Consider the following 26457-nt stretch of genomic DNA (forward strand, 5'->3'; position numbering starts at 1 on the left):
AAGTTAACCTTCCCCACCCTGCCGTACCTAGCAACAGAGTATAAAAAAAGGAGCAGAGATGAAAACCCCTGATTGAATCTCTAAAATGCAAACTCTGCGTTCAGATGTGGATTCTGTTCATACTCCATTCATATGAACTATTATAATAATTCCTATTTTGCATTATTAGCATGCTTCTTATCTAGTCCCTTATGATTCTCTGTAAGATTTAACAGCTCAGCTTGCCTTTCTCTCTTTTTTTCTTAGACAAAAAATATGATATTTCCCCCTAAAGTTTTCTTCAAAAGTGTCTTACCAAGAAGAAAATTGGGCTAGCCTCTGGGATCTGTTTGGGTGGGAGAAGGGAACTATCAGTAAAAATCTAACTGGAAAGATGTCTTCTGTGAACCATTATGTATGGGGTCACAGAAAGACTGTCTGAATGTACAACTCTTCCCCCCTCTAAAGAATAACAGGTTTTAAAGAAGGACAAGGGAAAAGGAAACAGAGTTTAAACAAATATGCATTAGAGCACTGAATCCCTTTCAAGTCTGTTCAGAATCTTCCTTCCAGCCACAGCATTTTAAATTTCAGAATCAATCGTCAGCCTTAAAAAAAAATAGGTGCTCTGTTTGGTGCCCAGAATTATTACTGTTATTGATTATGGGCACCATGCTCATCTCTGCACATGTTATGGCAGCCATGAATCCTGACGCAAGGAACTTTTGTAGAGACATGTGGCTTAAACATATGCTTAAAGTTAAGCACCTGCTTAAAACATTGCTCATGAGGACTTACATGTGCTTAAATGCTTTGCTGAATTGTGGCCTCAGGAATTACTCTTTTGGTATGTATTCTAACTTCACTCTCATTTTAATTATCTTCCTAGATGTCTGATGAAAGACCTTCAGCACTAACTGTAACTACTTAGCTATAGTAAGAAAATTTAATAACCAGGTATCCGTGTGGTTTTAATCCTAGCTTGCTGTTTTACAGACATTGTGATTATCCCTCTTCTGCCATTACAAGAGCATGTGTGGGCCACAGATAGAGCTAAAATTTACCTTAAAGAAACATTCTTATTCTGGCTGCAGCTATATTTATTAAATTCCCTCTCTACGGATCAATATTTCCATTTTACAATTAAGATAGTGTAGAAATATTTCCCCCTATTAACTTGCTGATTCCAGTTACAAGGCTCCTAATTTTTGCTACTAGTTTTAAGTTCTAACTGTTATTTTTATATCCTTTTCTTCTTAGCTGCTATTGTCTAACGGAGACTCTATTATACACTGGCATGATCAGATTCCAAGCAACTTCTTTAATCTGAGTTGATTTCCATTCCTTTTGTTCCACGCCATGATATATTGTTTGTTATGTCTATGTGCTGCAGAACTTCCTACTATTGAGTGCTTCAAAGCCTGACATCTTCCTTCTAAATTTAAAAAAATAATCCCATCTACCCATGTCTCTGACTTCACCTGATTTCTCCTCTCACTTACACTGATGTAAAATTGTAAATGGGAACAGAATCAAGTCCTTTCTTTTCTCCCCAGGGCAGAAGTATTAATCACTGTGGACTCCGAATGTATTCTTTCCTGATGAGTAAATCTGCTTATCACCATCTTCAGACATTCCCAGCATTCACTGACTATACCTCTGCTGACATCTTATTCCTCGATCCTTATGCCATCTTGGTTACTCTGCTTCTCTTTTTTATGATCTTCCTAAATTCCTGTTCTGTACACGTCTAGAGATTTAGGATACTGTGACTTGGCTCCTTTTGGAGCCTGATTCTGATCTCACTGATGTCAGTTTAAATCAGGAATAACTCTCCTGAAGTCAGTGGAGTCATCTGAGTGTAAATCCAATGTGAGATCAGAATCAGGTTCTTTTTGTCTGCAAGAAGTGGAAGAACCATATCAGTTCCATCCCTTGTCAATTCAGATCTTCATTGGTTTTCTAGCCACCTTAGAATATAATTCCAGTATCCTTTTTAGTTTTCAAAACTCGCCGTAAGGCTTCCCTGACCTACCTCTGACCTAATACATACCACTTTCCTACTTACTCTCTTTGCTTCTCTAATCTTGGCCTTCTCTCTGCCACCCCCAAGCTAGAAATTGCTTATTCTTTTCACTCATATTGTCCTGCTGAGTCAACAGTGTGCCCTTGTTGCCAAGAAGGCTAACGGCATTTTGGGCTGTACAAGTAGGAGCATTGCCAGAAGAGCGAAGGACATGATCATTCCCCTCTATTTGGCATCAGTGAGGCCTCATCTGGAGTATTGCGTCCAGTTTTGGGCCCCACACTACAAGAAGGATGTGGAAAAATTGGAAAGAGTCCAGCACAGGGCAACAAAAATGATTAGGGGGCTGGAGCACATGATTTATGAGGAGAGGGTGAGGGAACTGGGATTATTTAGTCTGCAGAAGAGAAGAATGAGGTGGGATTTGCTGGCTGCTTTCAACTACCTGAAAGGGGGTTTCAAAAAAGGATGGATCTAGGCTGTTCTCAGTGGTGGCAGATGACAGAACAAGGAGTAATGGTCTCAAGTTTCAGTGTGGGAGGTTTAGGTTGGATATTAGGGGAAAAAAATTTCACTAGGAGGGTGGTGAAGGACTGGAATGGGTTACCTAGGGAGGTGGTGGAATCTCCTTCCTTAGAGGTTTTTAAGATCAGGCTTGACAAAGCCCTGGGTGGGATGATTTAGTTGGTGTTGGTCCTGCTTTGGGCAGGGGGTTGGACTAGTTGGCCTCCTGAGATCCCTTCCAACCCTGATATTCTATTATTCTAACTCTTCCCCTCCCACTCTTCAGCCACTTACATTATTCACTTTACCTTGAGAATGATGCTAAATATTACCCACCTTCCTATTCTCCCATTGCTAAATCTCCCCCTTTTTCTCCCTCTCTGAAATTAGTCAGTAACAACATTTACTTGCTTCTTAACTGCTTTTAAATCCCAACTCTCTTCTTTCATGCTACTTAATCTTCATAGTTTGTTTTCCGTTGTCCTTTTGGCTCCATTTATGAGATGATTAACACTCCAGAGCCAACTGTATCAAGGGACTTGTTTACATCATACTGTTCCTCTCACTTCCAGTTTGTAGTGTAGATGAAAACTTATGCTTGTTTTATAACTTGGCTAAGACCTTATAGAAGGGTGCTGGTGCAAAAGCATCTAATTAGCCCCTGCCCGGTCAGCTCCAATCAAGGGAAGCAGATTGGGGCTGATGGAAAAGGCCTGATGCCGGCCCGAGGATTGGCAACACCTGCTGGCCTGACAAGCCCAGGGCTATAAAGGCTGGGAGGGAGCCAGAAGGCTGGGGGGCAGCAAGGGAGAAGCCAGCCAGGGAGGGAGCGAGCTATTCTAGCTGAAGGCTGACTCTGCCTGTAAAGCTTGTATATAGATGGACACGGGTGGTAGGACAACCTTAAGTAAATAAAGACACAGATGTTGCACAACCCTGAAGTCTCTCTGAGCCTTATTGTGGAGAGCAGGCAGACCCCAGGAAGAGGGACAGGTCGTGAACCCTCTTACAGGCCTTAATCAACTTGTACTAAAACTGAGCACCACAGACTTCCATGGTGCCTGACATTTTAATTCTTTGCAAAAGGACATATTTTATGGATTTTTATTTGCCCTGATCAAAACAACCACAATCATTGTATTCTAGAAGCAGCCTTATAGAGAGCTTTTTCCATACAGCACTTCCTTCGCTTAGAACAGGACTTCTCAAACTTCTTTACATAATGTAATTCTAGTACAGAAACCTGTGTCATGGGCCATCTGCCCTCCTACTGAAAATCATATAAGAAATAGCACAGGCCACCACTTAACCCATGTAAGAGCATTTCACGCCCCGGTTGGCACTACCATAATTGCTTACATGAAAAAGTAATATTAGGGAAGCTTTTAATATACAGTTAGCTGCTTTTTAATGACATTTAGCAGCTGGAAATCAGGAGAGACAGCCATCTTCGTGTGACCAGGCAGCAAGGGAAGGTGATCAGTGGAGCACAGTTTGAGAACCTCTGGCATAGAGCACCATAGAGCAAAAGGTTCCCAAATCCAATTTCTGGAGATGCTTCTGTAGCGAGAAGTAGTGCTGCTGTGAAAATGCCACTAGGTATGGAGGATTAGAAATAATTATTAAAAGAAATTAGTTAAAGGAGTAACAATTTTTTTGTAAACTTTTTTTTAAAGAAAGCAGTGAATAGAGGAGCTATTCGTTAGCCACATGAGACACTCAATATGATTGTATGTGTTGCTGGAATAATGGTATTTCATGGATCGCTGAATGAACTTAGTCATCTCATGTCTGACCGTGCAGTGGAGGCATTCACTTATCCAAGCACAAGGAACAATTCTGTTTAAACAAGACATAGTTTCTTAAGGCCGGATGTTTATTACTATTTCTAAGGCCTGATCCTGCGTTGTGGTGGTGGTGGTGGTGTTGTTGATGTGTATTATCATAGTAGCTAGGAGCGCTGGTCATTGACCAGGACTCCACTGTGCTAGGTGCTGTACAGACACAGAGCAAAGAGATGATCCCTGCCCCAAAGAGCTTATGATCTCAGGGTCTGTCTACAGTGGAGTTGGAGGTGTAATTTCCAGCTCGGGTAGACATACCTGCACTAGCTTTGATTGAGCTAGCGTGCTGAAAATAGAAGTGTTGACGTGGTAGTGAGTGGTGGGGTAGGTTAGCCCCCTGAGTACAATCCCATTTGAAACCCTAAGTACATACTTGGGCAGTTAGCCCATCCCAATACTTGTGCTGCCATGGCTACATTGCTATTTTTATCCACTAGCTTGATCAGAGCTAGCATGGGTGTGTCTACCTGAGTAGGAATTTACAGCTCCATTGTAGACATGTTTTATACTTAGGGTAAGAGACAACAGATGGACATAGACAGATGCGGGAGTACGAGGAAACAATGGCACAATATTGTCTAAACAGCCAAGACAGATGGAGGAACGGGTAGAATATACAAACAGAGTGAACAATGTGATGGTGGCAAATCTCATTTTAGTTCCACAATCTTAGGAGGGGATCAGCTAAAGAGGAAGGGAACAGAGTGAGGGGGAAGGGCAGGAGAGTGTGACAGGGTGTTCACCCCATACCACCCTTGGAAGCATTAATGAGGCTGAGGGGGTGGGGGGCAATTAACCTGCTAGACCACACCTGAGGGGTAAGCAACCCCTGACTGGGAATAGAGCCCAGCTGAGAAGGAACAGGCAGAGCCATGATAAAGCCACAAAGTTGGCAGCAGAAGGGGGCGGAAGTCACCCTCTAGCTGTAGAGTGGAAGAGGAGGAAACCAGGGGAAGAACTGAAGCCTTGGGGTCCTGGCCCTAAGAGAAAGGTGTACCCAGAGGAGGCTGGAGAAAGCCTGACAGAGGCATAGAGTCTGATAGAGGTGAAGTAGGAGCAGCCTCCCAAGGAAACAGTAGAAAGATGTGGGACAGTGCAGACCTTGGGTGCTAGGTTGTAGGGTCTCTGGGCTGGAACCTGGAGTAGTGGGTAGGACCAGGTTCCCCTACCAGCCACTGGGGAAGTGGCACAGACCAGGCAAAGGAGCAGAAGACTGCCTAGGACAGTCATCCAGTGGGACTTGGATCGTCTGGAAGGGGACAACATGCAGTGACCTAGACAGAGGGCCAAGCCATGAAGGGAGAGTTCCCTGACTCTCAGAGAGAGACTGCAGAGTGTGCAATGAGCGGCAGACACGGAGGAGCTAATCCCCAGAGCAGCCAGGAGGAGGGTGAGTGGACTCCTGTTACAGGGAGGAAAAGATAGAAGGGGCAGGTATGGAGTGAAGCTGGGGACTTGAAGCAAACATGCTATGAACACAGGGCAGAGAAAGTCAGAACAACTTATAGTTTAGGCTGGAATGTCCAGAAGTCACTGCTTTGGCTGCTTCTGGTTCAACCAGCTGGAGCCAATGGCTGGCTGCTCTTTGCAGTTCTCTCCCAAGGCCACATGACAGGTCAGGGAGAGGGGAGGCAGCACCTGGTTCCTAGTGCCTCCACAGTGGGTGGGGTGTCTCCTCTGCATAGTGCTGGGAGGAGGGGGGTATACTTGGCTGGGCCCCATTTTACCCCCCTCCCCCCAGTGCAGCAGTCCCTGTGTTGATGGGACTCAATGTGGGTGCTGGGTTCCAGCCATGTGGTATAACATACACAGTTGGGTCTACATTGATATTAAATTGTTGGAGGGGAGAGAGAATTCTGAGGTGATTTGGTGGGAATTGGAGAGTTTAGTATCGATTTTTGGAGTTTTTAAACTCTTGTGTGAATACTGCTTGGAAATCCACTGCACTGTAATCTTAACTCCAACACTGGGTTCCTTTCTGCCTTGGCCAACACACTTATCCATTATACAGGTGGGGAAATTGAGGCTATAATACCTACCTGCTCTGTGTCATAGGATGATGGGACTAATGTTTGTAGAGCAGTATATAGTGATAAATATTAGAGAAAGGGCTGTCCTTGAAAAGATCATGTAAAACAAAAGGCAGTAAGCACAATCCGGGTTAAATGGTAAGAGCAAAGCCGCTAAAAGGAGAAGAGGAGCTTCCTCTTCTCTTCCTGGCTTGGGCAGGCAGCGTTCTGTTTCAATTGACTTTAACCACTGAGGGTGATAGAGATTAGCCTGTGGGTAGCAAAAAGAACAGAGCTAACAAAATGATGAGGAAGAGACACTTAACATGGGAAACAGCAAGGGGGTGGATGAGAGAGTGGGTGTGAATGACAGAACAAGGGGGGGAAGAGCTGCTGCTTTTCAGAGAGAGACAATAAATAATGATAGTACAGAGGAGAAACCCGCAGAGAAACAAGAAAATGGTATAAAGATGGATAGAATGGATCAAACATGAAAGCAGAGGAAAAGGGAATAAAGAAATGGATAAGGAGAATAAGCAAAAGAAAATGTACACAAAGTTTAGATGATTGGATGTTCTATATGCTTTTTTTAAAAAAAAAGCACTTCTCTGGAGATGTTTTACATCTCTGTAGGAAAGAACAGATAAGAATGGAATCTAGAGTCTCCTGCACAGACAAAAATAAGCAAATGATTTTAAGCCTGAAAGTTCAGCTGCAGAAATTAACTTTTCACAAAAATTCTGCTGGTGCAGAAGTGGGGATTGCAGTGGTGATAATCAGCTATGTCAGGGACTCAAGCCATGTATATTTCATTGCATGTCTCCAGCCTACTGACTGTGGTAGGCTTGCAAAGAGGAATAGGAGAGGAGAGACACAGAACAAAACACTTATTAATAGAAAATAAATATGTACCTCCACATGCTATCTTCTCTGCTCCTGAGGCTTGACAAGAGCTGTTTCCGTAAACAACTTTATTCCATTGTTGCTCTTACCTGGAAAGAATGCTAGATTTCTACTGCAGGTCTCTTAAATGGAGGAATTAACCACACTGCCTCTGTTCCTGTTGTCTGCTTACTGAGACCCTTTCAACTAGCCAGAGTTGAGCTGGATTGGGGCCTAATGGCAACTGTTCTGAGGGAATGATTGATTGCCTGCCAGATCCATTGTCTCTGGATCAAGCTGGGAAGAGGGGGAAAACTATTATTTTCTCATCAGGTAAACAGCTTGATTGAAAATAGGGGAAAACAATCCAAACTAAACTAAAGCTTTCCAGTTTCACGGAGAAAAACTAGTCTTTCCTCCCAACTTTTGCTAAGCTGCAGTCACACTGTTCCTCTCAATTATCCTCTTCACTGTCTGTTTCCGAGAGGTTCTGAGCATCTGCAATTCTCATGGACAATGGAAAGAACTGAGGAAGTGGAGACAGAGAGAGATGGCTTCCTCTCGCAGCAGGGGAATTCTGAAACTATTTAGAAGATGGGAGGGGGAACAGTATCGTTAAATCATGCATATACCCTCTGTATCACACACATACAGACAGCACCTCACATGAGCGAGGGTTCCCCCATGTAATGAAGGAACTGTAGAATAAAGATGAATAGCCCTTGGATGTGCAGAGGATAAGGAATGGAGGATTTTGCTTCAGGGGTCCCTGAACAAACAAAAAAGGGGATGTCAAGAAATTTCCATTCCTTGCCAAGAAAGTTTCCTGAGAGGTTCCTTCCCAGGAAATGGAAAAAGGGAAAGAAAATAAGCAAGTAAACTCCTTACAAAGCTCCCACCCTGTGCTGTCAAAATATTTCCATGAAAACTGCTTAGTGAAATAGGGTATTTCTTTTGACCTCCATTTTTTCTATGTTTGAATCATCCTCCCTTCAGGGACATGCAGAGAAATATACCACACTAGGAAAGGGAGTGCGGGTTCTCTTCAGTGGTGCCTGTGCCTTGTTGATGGCTGATTAGTAGTGCAAGTGTATGGTAGACTGAACAGTTTAAACTGTACCTCACATTCCACTGGAGGGAAACAGTCTCCCACTCACAAAGCAAGATTACCCTCATGTCATTGCAATTAAGCAACAGCAAGTTACCACAGTCTCATTGTCTGAGTATGAATGTCTATGTCGGACTCAAATTCTCCAGACCTGAAAAGCTGAGGGTCAATGTACTAAAAAGGGATGCATTAAGAATACTAAGCTACCATGCTAGCTAAGCCTAGATACTTACAACTGTGTTGCTATTTCTATTGCTATGAACTCTTTTACTAGGGATTTGAATGCTGAAATGCATGTCAAAAATCAGTAACATTGCTTGCTAATCTATAAACTGAAAGAAAGCTCACAGTAGTTTGGGTTTTTTGTGGGGGAGGATTAGATTAATCCATTATATGAAACCAAACACCTAGATACTGATTGTTGGCTTAGATGGGGAAAATAAGGCAACAGACCGTTGTATGCCCCTCCCTCCAAAACAGTAACTCTGGTATTGCTACTAACTCGCTAAAGGGTTGATCCTGCTAGTGTGCTGAGTGCTCACATTTTAATCAATAGGGAGTTACATGCACTCAGTATCTCACAGGGTTGTGTCCTTGATTGGTTTTTGTGAGGATAATTCTCTGTGCAGCTCTCCAATAAACACAGATGAAATTAAAGTTTGTACGGAAAGCTCAAAATATATTAAGCAATAATATTCTCTTTGGCTCACACCTCTGAATGCTCACTTAGTACTGACTTTAGCAGTTATTTACAGATCAGCGAGTTGCAATGTGAACGGATACATGTTGGAACTGTGTGGGCGCAGTTACTGTACATCATTTGTTTCCATCACAATTCATCTCTTTATTTGTTAATTGCAGTTAGGTTCAGTGCTTGGAAAACAGAGGCAAAATCTAGCTGGCAGTTCTCCAGATCTACACTTCCCACCGCCACTCACTGCGACTGTATTTTCATTTAACTTTTCCTTTCCGACTTGCCGAACACTCACCCTGCCGTTTTCATTCGCTTTCTATCCTGTGACTTAAAAACCAAAATCCTTGGTATCCTATTTCGTTATACAGGCCCAGTTCCTATATTGAGAACTACCCAGGAACAGAAGCGGCGCCAGGGTTTTTGCTGCCCTAGGCGGCAGCGCTCCTCCTCTGAGCATTCAGGGGCCCGGGGTCTTCGGCGGCGGGGGTCTTTCCACTCCACGTCTTCGGGGCACTTCGGCGGCAGGTCCCGGAGTGAGTGAAGGACCCGCCGCTGAATTTCCACTGAAGATCCGGAGCGGAAGGACCCCCCGCCGCCGAATTTCCACCAAGGGAGGCAAAATGCTGCCCCCCAAATCCTGCTGCCCTAGGCGACCGCCTAGGGTCGCCTAGTGGAAGTGCCAGCCCTGCCCAGGAACACTCCTGTGCTCACACAATGTTAAATTTACAAAGGATTGTGGTAGATTCTCCGTCACTGCCAGTTTTAAAAATCAAGACTGGCTGCTTTTCTAAAAGATGAGCTCTAGTTCAAACTGGAAGTATTTTGGGGAAGTGCTATGGCATGTGTTGTACAGGAGGTCAGAGTGCATGGTCACAATAGTTCCTTCTGCCTCAGAATCTAGCAGGATCTGGGCCATAACTATTTTTTCCTGCACCACCCTCACTTCACTTTCATAACTAAAGTCCTCACAATTATGGGATTTATCCCTTTCTCATGACATTAGTTTGCTTTTTTTTCACTCCAGATCCCATTTTTCTTTGCATTTTTCAGTTAGCACTACAGTAATGTTCAAGGACGGCAGCATATCCAACAAAGAAATAGAACATAAAGGAGGAAGAAGAGATTACCTTTTTCTTCTCCTTAACAAGGCCAAGCTGTTTCCATCCCAGAGCTGCTACTAGAAGCACGTAGAGGTGGTTGAAAAATGGAGCAAAATTTTCACGAGCAAATTTTTCATTCAACTTTTCGTTTCTGAAAAATTTCAACCATTCTATTAGCTGGTCAAAAATCAGGAAAAATAAACTTGGTCAAATTTTGAAGTCAAACTTCCAACCAGTTTCAAAAGCAATAACTTCAGGGATATAAGTGACACCATGTCTCACACATGCAAAATAAGGAGTCTTCCTAACTATGGGTTTATACTGCACCCATCATTGCAGAGTCTATGCTCCATATGCTTTTATACTGAGCTCAGCACCATAGTGTCTGAGCACATTGTATGCGTGCATTAAGCAATGTGAGTAACATCTGTCATGTGTTGCTTATTCTCCCCAGGGGGAGAGGCTGTGCCAGGAAGTAGGTCTTTTTTAATATACCTGTTGCTATATATTTATGTTCGAGAAGGTAGGTCAAAGCACTTGGAGCTAAAGGTGACGAAGTTTGTGATGGTCCTTTGTTCCTGTGACAGTTCATTCCACAGGCTTGGCCTGGCCCCATAGAAACCTCTATCAGTCCCTCAGAGGAGCTTCACCCTTATTGAGATTTCCATTGTGCCAGAGCAGTGAAGTTGTTAACCCTGGTCTTCATTCCAGAGCTTTAGACGATCTTCTAGATACCATGGGCCCAGGCCATGAAGCACTTTGAAGGTAAGGACTGAGACCTCAGCCTGAGCTATCAGTGACCCAGATCCATTGCTCCTAAGAGATATTGCTAACTATGTGATTAATGGTCCATCTCATTAACAGCTCTAGAAAACACTTAAAAAGTCAGCCTTCATCAACTGTTGTCACACAGTGGTATCTGAGATACTGCAGTTATGTCCTATTCTAAGCATATGGGGAAAAGTCTGTCAGATAACATTGTGTAGTAGTGTAATTCTTGGCACAGCAAGCAAAACTTCTGGAAGACTTTTTCAGTCTGCCTAATATAGAACCCTTATTTGGATGGAACTGTAATTCTCTATTGAGAAAGATGTTTGATAATGATCACCTCCTCTATTTTCTCCTCTATATTTCGTTCTGTTGTATATTTCATAACGGAATAAAAACATAAACTGCCACTACATGAAGCTACTGGAATCATGGCATCATGAGTAAAATAACAATATGCACATGCAAATGGAAAAAGCACAGAGTTTAAGGACAGTCCATTCTACCTTAAAACAGCATGGAGCACTTCTGTGATGTGATACCAAGAAGCTGACATCAGTTAGCTGGAAGTTAGCTGGAGTTCTGATCTGGATCTGAAGTTTTCCAAAGTTGGGGGAGTATTTTGATTTGGCCACAACTGTGGTCATAATATGGGTGCCTGTTAGCCATATAGCTACTCATTGTAAAGGGGTTGCTTCCTACCTCATAGGATCATCAAACAGAACAAACACGGTTCTTAATCTTGAAAAGTTTAGATTGTAGGATTCCCTACCCCCTCTTTTCAGGCACAAATTTCTTAATTTCAATTAGTAGTAATTAGCAATTTCTTATGTTCCAATCTGCCAAATATTGACTTACCTAATCAGAGAACATACCATTCAAACCTCTCTTAAAACCTTCATTTATTCACCTCTTCAACATTTTAGGGAAATCATTCTAGAAATAAAAGATAGAGAAGAACAACCCTTTATTTTTTCCACAAGTGTGATTCTTAGCCAACTAATTAATCAGTTTAACCTTTTTTTTTTTTAATACAGCACCACACCACTAGGAACAGATACAAAGTATACAGTGATAATGAACCCATCTCTTATCACACCGAGTTTGCCATCTGCACCACTACATTAAATAACATGAGATTACTATCCCCAATCTGCTGGATTATGTAAAGATTATTATCCTGAAACGTTTCCCTGTAGGATAGTTCACCAGTATGGTACCAGTTGGAAGGAGTCCAGTTGGTCTATCTAGCCTTCCCTGCTGCCTTTGATGATGAAAGATACCTTTCTGTTGAAAACATTTAGCTAGATTTTCAAACTCTGCTTCTCATGAGCATACCCAGTCTTTTTTTCATATCTGTATAAACATGAGTGATGATAAATTGGGTAAATCCATTCAATAAAGGGGATTTGGAAGAACTGTGGAGATAAATGTCATGATTCACAATTTGTTTAAGCCCTCCGTTATCTGTATTCATGTCAAATATACACGAGAGAAAAAATAAGCCCAATTTAGAAGTTAGAGTCAAATTATTTTTTCAGAAATATCCTTTGAAGGTTGTCTCCAAAGAAATAGTTAGGGTCAGTATAATGCACTACCACAGTGTGTCAACTGACTGTATTTTAAGAAAGTCTAAGCAGGGGGATCCCATTGGGATTCCAGCTAGACCGGTTTGTGCCATTGGCACTCACCATAAAATCCTTTTGGGAGCTGTCCGGGGACTGAACAAACTCTCTCAATATTGGGTAAAGTGATGCCTCTTTAGGATCCAGTGTATTCCTTAACCCAAACAAAACTGAGAATGGCTTCAAATCTTGCTCTGTGTAAGCTCAAAAGCTTGTCTCTTTCATCAACAGAAGTTGGTCCAATAAAAGATATTCTATTACTTCACCCACCTTGTCTCTCTAGTTTGCATAATCCATTTGTAAAGTGCTATGGGATCCATTTCAATGAAGGGTGCTATACAAATGCATTGTCATCATTGCCAACACCGTGGTGGGAAATTCTACATCTTCCTGGGAGTTTCCTTTTTGAATATCCAAGAAAACATCCCTTCAAGTGAAACGTGCCTTTTTAAATTCTGGGACTTGTAATTGCTTTAGCAAATGTGATCTTGCCGAAGAGGGATGTGGCTGGGGGAGTGGGAGGTTGGAAAGATCTTGCTAGGGCTGCAAATTTAATAGTGAGCCAAAGCATCCTGCAGTGATCAATGAAAACAGTAGGAAATCTCTTCCTTTTAAAAAATGTCAGGCAAAATTCTCCATCTCTAAAGCATAAAGCTCTATCAAGATTACCTGCAATTAGCTAGAGGTTGCATTATAGCCATGGCTTGAAGTTCCTTGTTCAACAGCTTGATACATTCCAGTTTACATACAGAACAGCTATTTATTACATCCCCTTGAATGCTTTTTCTGATCCAAATGGTGAGAACTCAGCACAATACTTACAAGTGTGTCTTTGTATACAGGGTCTGAGTTCAACTGACAAATGAAAAACATTCAGACAATTGCTCTATTTTTTTAACTGACCTTGCTGTGACCTTGTTGCAGGAGTTACTGGATGATTTTACTTATTATGGGGAAAATTCAAGCTTCAACGTGCAAAAGAGCTCTGCCCCCGCCCTGCCCCCGAACAGGTGCCTGCCTGCCAAAGCCATGCCAGCATGTGCTCCTATTTTGGTTGTCAACAAGCTTCATACATGTGTGTCTGTTGACACAGCTATCAGCAGTTTCAAGGGACGACTGCTAGGCCATAGGCATATTTGTATAAACACAAGCACTGTAGTAATCATTATGAATATTTATTTGCCATAGTACATAGTGGGCACTAGGCAATTTACAAATACGTAAAGAAAACAGTTCCTTCTCCAAGGGACTCAGTCCAAGATCAGAAGTCAAGGGAAGGGGAATAATAGGCAATTTATACACAACTTGTATACAAAATAACAAACCAACTTGGCAGAAGTGAGCTTTAAGTGAGACTTAAATGTGAATGGGGTAGGGGCCTTGCATATGAGCTCAAGGAGGTTGTACCATGCAGAGAGGGCTGCAAGGAGAAAGGCTTGTAGGTGGTTGTGAAAATCTGACAAATGGGTGGACAAGATAGAAGTATTGGTGGAGTGGAACATAAAGTCTGACTAGAGAGAGGAAGTGGAGAAGGACAGAGTCGTGTAGAGTTTTAAAGTGGTGACAAGGTTAATATGACAAGTTTCAGAGTAACAGCCGTGTTAGTCTGTATCCGCAAAAAGAAGAACAGGAGTACTTGTGGCACCTTAGAGACTAACAAATTTATTAGAGTATAAGCTTTCGTGGACTACAGCCCACTTCTTCGGATGCATATAGAATGGAACATATAATGAGGAGATATATATACACACATACAGAGAGCATAAACAGGTGGGAGTTGTCTTACCAACTCTGAGAGGCCAATTAATTAAGAGATAAGAGAAAAAAAAAAAAACTTTTGAAGTGATAATCAAGCTAGCCGAGTACAGACAGTGTGATAAGAAGTGTGAGAGTACTTACAAGGGGAGATAGAGTCAATGTTTGTAATGGCTCAGCCATTCCCAGTCCTTATTCAAACCGGAGTTGATTGTGTCTAGTTTGCATATCAATTCCAGCTCAGCAGTCTCTCGTTGGAGTCTGTTTTTGAAGTTTTTCTGTTGTAATATAGCCACCCGCAGGTCTGTCACTGAATGACCAGACAGGTTAAAGTGTTCTCCCACTGGTTTTTGAGTATTTTGATTCCTGATGTCAGATTTGTGTCCATTAATTCTTTTGCGTAGAGACTGTCCGGTTTGGCCAATGTACATGGCAGAGGGGCATTGCTGGCACATGATGGCATATATCACATTGGTAGATGTGCAGGTGAACGAGCCCCTGATGGTATGGCTGATGTGATTAGGTCCTATGATGATGTCACTTGAATAGATATGTGGACAGAGTTGGCATCGGGGTTTGTTACAAGGATAGGTTCCTGGGTTAGTGGTTTTGTTCAGTGATGTGTGGTTGCTGGTGAGTATTTGCTTTAGGTTGGGGGGTTGTCTGATGATGCGCTGGAGAGGTTTTAGTTGGGGGCTGAAGGTGACAGCTAGTGGTGTTCTGAAGCCCTTGAGGAATTTCACCATGATTTCAATAATTTCCATCCCACCATCAACCTCAGCCTAGATCAATCCACACAAGCGGTCCATTTCCTGGACACTACTGTGCTAATAAGCGATGGTCATATCAATACCACCCTATACCGGAAACCTACTGACCGCTACACTTACCTACATGCCTCCAGCTTCCATCCAGGACACACCACACGATCCATTGTCTACAGCCAAGCTCTAAGATATAACCGCATTTGCTCCAATCCCTCGGATAGAGACAAGCACCTACAAGATCTCTATCAAGCATTCTTAAAACTACAATACCCACCTGCTGAAGTGAAAAAACAGATTGACAGAGCCAGACGAGTACCCAGAAGTCACCTCCTACAAGACAGGCCCAACAAAGAAAATAACAGAACTAAAACCTCTCCAGCGCATCATCAGAGATCTACAACCTATCCTGAAAGATGATCCTTTACTCTCACAGATCTTGGGAGACAGACCTGTCCTCGCTTACAGACAACCCCCCAACCTAAAGCAAATACTCACCAGCAACCACACATCACTGAACAAAACCACTAACCCAGGAACCTATCCTTGTAACAAACCCCGATGCCAACTCTGTCCACATATCTATTCAAGTGACATCATCATAGGACCTAATCACATCAGCCATACCATCAGGGGCTCGTTCACCTGCACATCTACCAATGTGATATATGCCATCATGTGCCAGCAATGCCCCTCTGCCATGTACATTGGCCAAACCGGACAGTCTCTACGCAAAAGAATTAATGGACACAAATCTGACATCAGGAATCAAAATACTCAAAAACCAGTGGGAGAACACTTTAACCTGTCTGGTCATTCAGTGACAGACCTGCGGGTGGCTATATTACAACAGAAAAACTTCAAAAACAGACTCCAACGAGAGACTGCTGAGCTGGAATTGATATGCAAACTAGACACAATCAACTCCGGTTTGAATAAGGACTGGGAATGGCTGAGCCATTACAAACATTGACTCTATCTCCCCTTGTAAGTACTCTCACACTTCTTATCACACTGTCTGTACTCGGCTAGCTTGATTATCACTTCAAAAGTTTTTTTTTTTTTTCTCTTATCTCTTAATTAATTGGCCTCTCAGAGTTGGTAAGACAACTCCCACCTGTTTATGCTCTCTGTATGTGTGTATATATATCTCCTCATTATATGTTCCATTCTATATGCATCCGAAGAAGTGGGCTGTAGTCCACGAAAGCTTATACTCTAATAAATTTGTTAGTCTCTAAGGTGCCACAAGTACTCCTGTTCTTCTTTTTAAGGTTAATATGTTATCATCTAGCAAGCCAAGGGAAGGCATTTCAAAAGGGGAGTTATGTGATCAAACTGACAGGCAAGGGCGATGAGTTTATTGGCAGAATTTTGTATGGACTGAATGGAGCCTGCAGGCTCTAGGCCAGTGGTGGGCAACCTACGGCCTGCAGGCCACACGCAGTCCATCAGGGTAATCCGCTGGTGGGCCCCCAGACAGTTTTACATTTGCATGGCCACCGGCAGCTCCCAGTAGCCACGATTCACCATTCCCAGCCAATGGGAGCTGCAGGAAGTGGCACTGCTGGAAGCAGCGAGCGGACATGCAAATGTAAACAAACTTTCTGGCAGGCCACGTGTGGCCCCTGGGACGCAGGTTACCCACCACTGCTCTACAAGCTGTGTGGAGAGCCAGTATTAAAATGGGCCATTTTACTCCACGCTTAGAACAAGATATACGGCTAGTGCCTATAATAGGGTTACCATTCGTCCGGATTTTTGAGCTAAAAATAGTTTCCGGGGGGAATTTGTAAATGTCCGGACTTCCCCCCCCCACACCATGCAGAGCGCGCGCAGCTAACAGGGCAGCCGGCCGGATGGTGCCACTTACATGGGGCTCCGACAGCCAGAGAGAGAGAGCCCCTCCTCCCCCCTGCAGCAGAGCTCACTCCCTCCCTCCCTGCATTCGCAGATCACCTCCGGCAGTCTGGAACTCCTCCCCCGCACCTCCTCCCCTGCCAGCCAGCGTGCCGGGACGAACGGCTCAGGTCCTTCCTGAGCAAATTCACAGAGACATTAGGCGAAGGCCAACAACAAGGGGGCCAGGGGGTCGGAGAAGGGGCAGGGAGGTTTTGGATGGGACAGTCAAGAGACGGGGGGGGGATCGGGAGTTCGGGGGGGGGCTTTCTGGGGGAGGGTGTGGATAAGGTTTTGGGCAGTCAGGGTACAGGTAGGGGGTAGGGTCCTGGGGGGAAGTTTGGGGGGTTCTTAGGAGGGGGCAGTTAGGGGATAAGGAACAGGGAGGCTTAGGTAGGGGGTGGGGTTCTGGAGGGCAGTTAGGAGCAGGAGTCCCAGGAGGGGGCAGTCAGGGGACAAGGAGTGGGGGGAGGTGTTTGGGAGTTCTGGGGGGGGCTGTCAGGAGGCAGGGGTGGGGAGAGGGATTGGAGCAGTCAGGGGACAGGGAGCAGAGGGGTTTAGATGGGTCGGGAGTTCTGGGGGGGGCTGTCAGGGGGTGGGGAGTGGTTGGATGGGGCATGGGAGTCCCGGGGGTCTGTCTGGGAGTGGGGGTGTGGATAAGGGTTGGAGCAGTCAGGGTACAGGTAGTGGGTAGGGTCCTAGGAGGCCAGTTAGGATAGGGGGAGGGTCTCAGGAGGGGGCAGTCAGGGAACAAGGAGCAGGGAGGCTTAGGTAGGGGGTGGAGTCCTGGGGGGCAGTTAGGGGCAGGGGTCCCAGGAGGGGGTAGTCAGGGGACAAAGAGCGGAGGGGGAGGGTTGGGAGTTCTGAGGGGGGCGGGAAGTGGGTGGGGCAGGGGCGGGGCTAGGGCAGGATGGGGGCAGGGCTAGGGCGGGGCTCCTCCCGTCCTCTTTTTTGCTTGCTGAAATATGGTAACCCTAGCCTATAAAATACATGGTGTCAGAATGTGACCTCATAAGTACTGCTGTGCTTAAGTACAACAGGAGTTAGCAACTGAGTGCCCTTTGTTCTGATTTTCCTTACTTCTGCTGGCTTAAATCACTTGGCGTTGGTCTACACTACAGAGTTAGGTCAATGTAAGCTGCCTTAATTCTGCACTATAATGCAGCTCCCACCAATGTAACTTGCCCACTACACCGACTTAACTCATAAGAACATAAGAATGGCCATACTGGGTCAGACCAAAGGTCCATCCAGCCCAGTATCCTGTCTATCAACAGTGGCCAATGTCAGGTGCCCCAGAGGGAGTGATTGTAACAGGTAATGATCAAGTGATCTCTCTCCTGCCATCCATCACCACCCTCTGACAAACAGAGGTTAGGGACACCATTCCTTACCCATCCTGGCTAATAGCCATTAATGGACTTAACCTCCATGAATTTATCCAGTTCTCTTTTAAACCCTGTTATAGTCCTAGCCTTCACAACGTCCTCAAGCAAGGAGTTCTACAAGTTGACTGTGCGCTGTGTGAAGAAGAACTTCCTTTTATTTGTTTTAAACCTGCTGCCTATTAATTTCATTTGGTGGCCCCTAGTTCTTATATTATGGGAACAAGTAAATAACTTTTCCTTATTTGCTTTCTCCACATCACTCATGATTTTATATACCTCTATCATATCCCCCCTTAATCTCTTCTTTTCCAAGCTGAAAAGTCCTAGCCTCTTTAATCAATCCTCATATGGGACCCATTCCGAACCCCTAATCATTTTAGTTGCCCTTCTCTGAACCTTTTCTAATGCCAGTATATCTTTTTTGAGATGAGGAGACCACATCTGTACACAGTATTCAAGATGTGGGCGTACCATGGATTATATAAGGGCAATAAGATATTCTCCGTCTTATTCTCTATTCCCTTTTTAATGATTCCTAACATCCTGTTTGCCTTTTGGACTGCCGCTGCACACTGCGTGCACTTCTTCAGAGAACTATCTACAATGACTCCCAGATCTTTTTTCTGATTAGTTTTAGCTAAATTAGCCCCCATCATATTGTATTTATAGTTGGGGTTATTTTCCCCAATGTGCATTACTTTACATTTCTCCACATTAAAGTTAATTTGCCATTTTGTTGCCCAATCACTTAGTTTTGTGAGATCTTTATGAAGTTCTTCACAGTCCACTTTGGTCTTAACTATCTTGAGCAGTTTAGTATCATCTGCAAACTTTGCCATCTCACTTTTTACCCCTTTCTCCAGATCATTTATGAATAAGTTGAATAGGATTGGTCCTAGGACTGACCCTTGGGAAACACCACTAGTTACCCCTCTCCATTCTGAAAATTTACCATTAATTCCTACCCTTTGTTCCCTGTCTTTTAACCAGTTCTCAATCCATGAAAGGCTCTTCCCTTTTATCCCATGACAACTTAATTTACGTAAGAGCCTTTGGTGAGGGACCTTGTCAAAGTCTTTCTGGAAATCTAAGTACACTGTGTCCACTGGATCCCCCTTGTCCACATATTTGACCCCTTCAAAGAACTCTCTGAGAAGTGTAGTGCTTAAGTCAATGTAGTTAGGCCGATGCAGTGTCAGTGTAGACATTGTGTTGCTTACATCGACTGTTGCTGCCTTTCAGAAGCCATCCCACAATGCCCCACACTGACAGTGAAATTGGGGCAAGTGCTCCTGGTGAGGGTGTGCACTGCCAACACCAGGAGCATAGTGTATACATGCACAGGGCTGGTCTACACTGGGCGGGGGGGAATTGATCTAAGATATGCAACTTCAGCTACGCTATTCACTTAGCTAAAGTCGAAGTATCTTAGTTCGACTTACCTGGCCGTCCTCATGGTGGCAAGTCGACTGCCGTGGCTCCCCCGTCAACTCCGCTTACTCCTCCTGCCAAAGTGGAGTACGGGTGTCAATTCGGGGATCGATTTATCGCGTCTAGATGAGACACGATAAATCGATCCCTGATAGACCGATTACTACCCGCCGATCCAGCAGGTAGTGTAGATGTGGCAACAGTTTAATTACTGAGGTGGCTGTAAACTGAGATAGCTTAGCTTGACTTAATTTTGTAGTGTAAACTTGCCCTTAGTGTAACTTCAACAAGATATTGTAAAACCACTTCACTTTTAAAAGCCCCCTTCCCCTGGTAGGAATCTGTAATGATCAATAATGCTTCAGGTCTGTGAAGAATAGAAATTTATAGTTCAGTGGGAAACAACCTAAATCCTCTAATGCCAGAAAATAAGTTTACAAAAAAGGCAATTAGTGTCTACCTCATCTAGGTTTTGATACCATGCTCATCACCACAGTATCTTTGCAAAGAGATCATATATGTAATGGACCAGTGATTTATTTTTCCTTCCTCTGATTATTATCCCCAAGACGATTGTGACAGATCTTCTTTCCTTTGCTGGTGTTTTCATTATGGATGCGGGAAAGGTAAAGAGAAGTGAGATTTACACAGTGGTTTGGAGGCAGTGAGATTTATGCTCATTCTATCCTGTTCTGATATTGAGTTCCAAACCTTTGGACCTGTTGAAAGAGCAACAGGAAATACCTTCTTTACAAGTTTTACTGGAATAGGTCAAAACTAATTTTAGAGAAATGTCTAAGATAGTTTCATTGTGCTAGTTTTTGAAATGAACTGATTTTCAATTTTTCAAGGAGATTTATCAATGTTTCCCCCTCTATTTAGGTATCAGTCATTTCTAAATGCCTTTTTTATTTCAAAGTAGAAACATTTTGACTTTGAAAATCCCAAATATGATGTTTAGCCAACAAATGAGAACTGATAATAAAAAAACAAACACCCCCACCCCAACAAAAAAAAAATAAAACCCGGTAAATGAAAACCTAGTGAAAAATGGAAAAATCAAGGAACATTTTCACAAACATTTTTGTTTTTTGGGGTAAAACGCTTCATTGAAGGGGAAAAACTACTTTTGAAATATGTTTTACCCTTGAGATTGATGGTTTCATAGGTACATGTCTATCAAGGAAGTTTATCATATCAGAGAGTCTCTGAGGTAACTTAGATTAGTTGCATAAAGGGCCTTGAAAATAAGGGACTTGGATACTTTAGTGATGGGTATAATAGAACAGACTTTGACTTGTCTAGTATCAGAGGGGTAGCCGTGTTAGTCTGGATCTGTAAAAAAGTAACAGAGAGTCCTGTGGCACCTTTAAGACTAACAGATGAATTGGAGCATAAGCTTTCGTGGGTGAATACCCACTACCCGTATTCACCCACGAAAGCTTATGCTCCAATACATCTGTTAGTCTTAAAGGTGTCACAGGACTCTCTGTTACTTTTGACTTGTCTGTGTGTCATGTGTGGTGTGCTGATGAGATTAATCTGTTTGGCAAGAGATTCGCTACTTTTCTCCCTTGAGGAGTAAGTTGGAGGGGAGACCCTCAACCTCCAAGCATGTTGGCCAATAGGACCAGGTTGGAGCAGCCTTTTGAAAGGGTCTCTTTTAGGATGGGAGTGCTCTCTCTGGGAATCCAACAGCAGGACAAGGAGACACAGATGTTAACAGAGGCTGTGGGGAAGCACCAAAGACTCAGGGCTGGCCCTGCAGCCAGAAAGTTGAACAGAATTGGGACTGAGACTACTCTTAGGAGCACAGGGGCAGTAGCCTGCCAAGTATCATAAAGGGATCATAACATGAAATAAGCTGTTGTAGCCAGGGTGCAAAGACACAAGGGACTTGACTGAGGAAAAGGGTAAGTGTGACCTGACCATGCACTTAGGGAAGGAGCTGCCATGCTTGTAAAGGGGCAAGCACAGGGCATAAATGGGTGCTCTGTAGGGTGGAGTTTGTGGCCTAGTAGTTGCTCAGAGGGAGAGCAGCATACAAGTTGGTGATGTGAGGCAACTGATACCTCTAGCTCAGTGGTTCTCAAACTAGGGCTGCTGCTTGTTCAGGGAAAGCCCCTGGTGGGCCAGGCCAGTTTGTTCCTTGGCCTGTGCCGCTTCCTGCAGCCCCCATTGGCCTGGAGCAGTGAACCGCGGCCAATGTGAGCCACGATCGGCCGAACCTGCGGACGGCGCAGGTAAATAAACTGGCCTGGCCCGCCAGGGGCTTTCCCTGAATAAGCGGCGACCCTAGTTTGAGAACCACTGCTCTAGCTGACAAGACGACAATGCAGAGGGAACCTCAGCAAGACAACAGATCATGGGTCTGAACCTTGGTCCATGAGACCTCCACCCCAATAGTGAATTGCCCTCTGATAATGGGATGCACTATGAGCGGCATCCCAGGTGCTAGGTTGGATGAGACCCATGGGACAAGGTTTGCCTCTATTGGACTGCCCCCTAGGGGCCAAGATAGAAAATGTTTTGTTTATCTTTGTAGTACTAAGCCAGTGGTTCTCAACCAGGGGTATGTGTACCCTTGAGGGGACGCAAAGGTCTTCCAGGCAGTACATCAACTCATCTAGATATTTGCCTAGTTTTTCAACAGGCTACATAAAATGCACTAGACATTAGTACAAACTAAAATTTTATACAAATAATGACTTGTTTATACTGCTCTATATACTATACACTGAGATGTAAGCACAATATTTATATTCCAATGGATTTTTTTCATAATTATATGGTAGATATGACAAAGTAAGCAATTTTTCAGTAATAGTGTGCTGTAACACTTCTGTATTTTTATGTCTGATTTTGTAACCAAGTAGTTTTTAAGTGAGGTAAAATTGGGGGTATGCAAGACTCCTGGAAGGGGTACAGTAATCTGGAAAGCTTGAGAGCCACTGCACTAAGCCATTGTACCTACATCATTCCCACTATTCCTTTCTTCCAGCCCTTGAAAATAATCCTTTCATTTGAGCCATATGTTTGGGTGTCCTCCAGCAACCACATTAGGGTGGAGCTAGTTATACCATTTTTATTAATTATTTACTGGGCTACCATGGCTTGTATTAGGAGTGTCACCTGTAACACAAGCAAGGTAATTGTTTTGCTCTGCTCAGCACAGAGCTCTGTGTTGTGCACTAAATTGTCAAAAAGCCTAGAAAAATTGGAGGGAGTTCAGAGAGCAATAAACTCCATAAAAGGTTTTGAAAATAAGAACTGTGAGGAAATGTTAAGAGGACTAAAAGTCCAGATATTGAGATTTAAAACAAAAAGGGCTGAGAGGAGACATGATGACTCTACAGAAACATAACAGGATGTTGTAAAGAGGGCAAGGATCAATTATTGTCATTAATCAATGAGGAGAGATCTCGAAGTAATGGACTTTGAGTGCAGTTCTGCTATAAAGGTTACCTGTCTCTTCGTTATGTAGATCCACTCAGCTTAATGACCAAAATAAATTCCAATTGCTTTTTACTGCAATGATTTCCTGAAAAAACTTTACCAAGAAGTTTCCAGGGATTCTCGTCCTTGGGGGCTAATTCATCGCGCACTCACCTCTGCCCAATCCTTCCCCCATCACTTGCTGCTGGCCCTGTGTCTCCTAGGTGGTGGCAAAAAGGCAGGAGATAATGCAATGCAGACTCAGGGGAATAGGTGAGAGATTGTGCAACAGAGGCATCGTCGGAGGCAATGCCCCAAAATGGAGGGGGAGACCTAGCCCTTAGAACAGTGTATGTGTGGGAAGGGAGACAGACTCCTCAAACAGACCAGGTATGGCGGGGTAAATGCATCAGGGTGTGAAGTGCAGGGCTGGGGTGCCAGCCTGCTGTAAAGGAAGGGTTCCAAACCGAAAAGGATGGGCACTAGGGATGCATGTAAGAAAAGAGAGGAGGAAGCCTATGCATTTCCATGCCCCATCCCCACCAGTTTTAACAAAAACTCTTTCTCAGAACGAAGGAGAGAGGCAATCTCACATTCTCATCTGAGTAAGGTTGGCATCATCAGGCCCATAGTTTGTACTACCGGGATGGCACTGCACATGAAGATCATGACTGCATCCTACAGAGCTGATGCAACATCAAAGGAGCCTTTAGAATACAAACTTAACTACGAAAGCACCTGTTTTCCATATAACACATCATGTTCATTAATAACCATAGGTGCCAACTCCACGGGTGCTCCGGGGCTGGAGCACCCATGGGGGGGAAAAATGGTGGGTGCAGAGGACCCATCAGCAGCCCACCTATCAGCACCTTCCCCTCCCCACAGCACCTCCTGCATAAGACACAAAGTGAGAGGGCCATGCTCCATCTTGAGTGCACTAGAGGAGAAGTGGGCACAAAGAGTTCCTTCCCTTGAATGAAACTATGCAGTGAGCAGCTATAAATCAGTTGGCTGTGCTGGCGAGAGTAAGGGTGAGCAGTGCTGGCAAAGTGCAGAGAGTGCAAATTCTGCCCTGACTCACACCTTATTCAGCTCCATTGATGCAGTTACTGGCTGGCTGGCTTTTGGAATTCCTGGGTGGGGAACACCTATGACTGCAGCAAGGCTATGTTAAGTTCAAAAACTGAGGTGCTAGTCTTGTATCTTTAATATTAATTTTTGCATATCAATAAGAACTGATCAAAAACTTTCAGTCAAAATGGGGTTTTTTTGGAAGAAAACGGTGTTTTGACAAAATGGAAATGTTCACAAAAAATTATTTTTGCCAGAAGTTTTCACGTTTCTTTAAAATTTTGGGGGTATTCAATTTAAAGAAAATGCTGATCAGAACTAAAATTTTGTTTCTCTAGACATTTTTCCTGGAGGGAAATATAATTTTCCAAGCTTCTATAGTATTGTTCTTTAAGTAAATAGTTACAGAATTTGATGAAACAATATAATACAGCGAGTTCCCTCTCAACACAAGCTTGACAGTGCTGTGCTTACTCAGGAGACGTCATATTTCTTTGTCTCTTTCTTGACCTTTGAGATTAGGATATTAAAGGTTTGTGTATGCGATGTTAACACAGTGCTGAGTTCATTGTTCATGAGCTGCACTTTTGAGTGAATATCTGAGTGAGATGAAGCAGATAAAATAAATAATTCAATGCAATTCACATTTATTCGTGCAGGTGAATAAGTCCAAAGCTTTATATTTAGTTGATGTTTTTAGGCCACTCAATTGTAGTATAGAGACACAAGTTCTGCTTTTGATCTTTCTCCACTAATATGCTCTGCTGGTTTTTCTCTCTGTACTCAGTGTTCCATATGATATGCAATAGTGAGAAATAAAATACCATGCAATACAGGAGAGAAGAACATCATATGTACTTAAATGCTTACCAAGCATTTATAGGAGGTTTTTCAAGGTGCACTTAGGTTTCCGCTTCCCACTAAATGTCAGTGGGAGGTAAGTACTTGATTCTCATTTGTGCCTTTCACAGGGTGGGCTGCCCTTTATGGGAGTTGGGGTCAGTCCCATTAGCTACCTCCCTCGGCAATGTGCTTTGAGGCAGAAAGAAGGGACCTGCTCTGCTCAGTAGGGAAGAGAGACCTGCTGGGAGAAGGAAGATTCAGGAACTCCGCAGGAGATTCAGGCTCAGAGAGAACTGTAGGAAGGCTACAGTAGAACCAGACAGATGGCAGAAAGCATTAAGTGGGTCTCTTCAGAAGACCTAGGGAAGATGCCTAGAGAGAGACCAAGACACAGACAGCCCCGGAAAGGCTTAGAAACAGACTAAGATAGGAAGTGGCCCAAGGACATGCACAAAGGAGTCCAAACAGTTAAATCTTTGCTGCTTGATACAGGGTCCTGGGACCAGATCTCAGAGTTGAAGGAGGGCCTGGGCTCCACTGCAAGGAAGGTGGGGTGAAAACCCCTTGACATGAGGGACAGAGATGGAGCCTGGAGTTGAGCTGAAGGCCCAGTGCGAAGTTGCTGGGCTTTTTAGTTTTTGTTTCACTGGACTTTTTGTTTTCCTCTGTGGAAGTGGGGGAGGCTTATGGTTTGGCCAGAGGACTAAATGATTCAGAAGCACTGGAATCAGCTCATCCAAAAGGAAGAGACTGAAAAACTTAGCAATGGAGGACCACCCGGGGAGACAGTGAGTGAACTAGAGTGGGGAAAGTGAGGCACATGCAGCAGTTACCGAGAGGATAGTGTTTCTGTCACAGTGCCTTTCAAAATCTCCCCCTTAAAGCTACTTATAGTAATTAATTTATTAGTGAGAACACTTTAGTATGTGTAAAATGATTTTCGGTTATCCTCTCAAAACAGTTATAACTATTAACCTTTAAAGAAATATAATTGAAGTGCAATAAAAGAACAGGTTGTAAAAATGAGATTATTTCAATGGGAAAAATATTCAGCAATTTTTTGATATCTTTCATCAAAATTTCATTTAGAAATAATTCCCAGACTGCTGTACGGTCTGGTGTCATGTTGCTATACTGTGTAACTTAATTTTTTTTTTAAATATGTGGTTAGAGTAATCATTAAGGGGACTGGGCAGATTAATAGATTGGTAATTGTACAGGAGCTTTTCACACTTGGGTCACTAGCTAGAATCAGTAGTAACAAAGGCCCAGATCCACGAAGGGATTTAGGTGCCTAAACCCTGGATTTAAGCATTTCTGTAATTCACA

Source organism: Malaclemys terrapin, chromosome 3 (genome assembly GCF_027887155.1).
Source record: "Malaclemys terrapin pileata isolate rMalTer1 chromosome 3, rMalTer1.hap1, whole genome shotgun sequence".
Classification (NCBI taxonomy): Eukaryota; Metazoa; Chordata; order Testudines; family Emydidae; genus Malaclemys; species Malaclemys terrapin.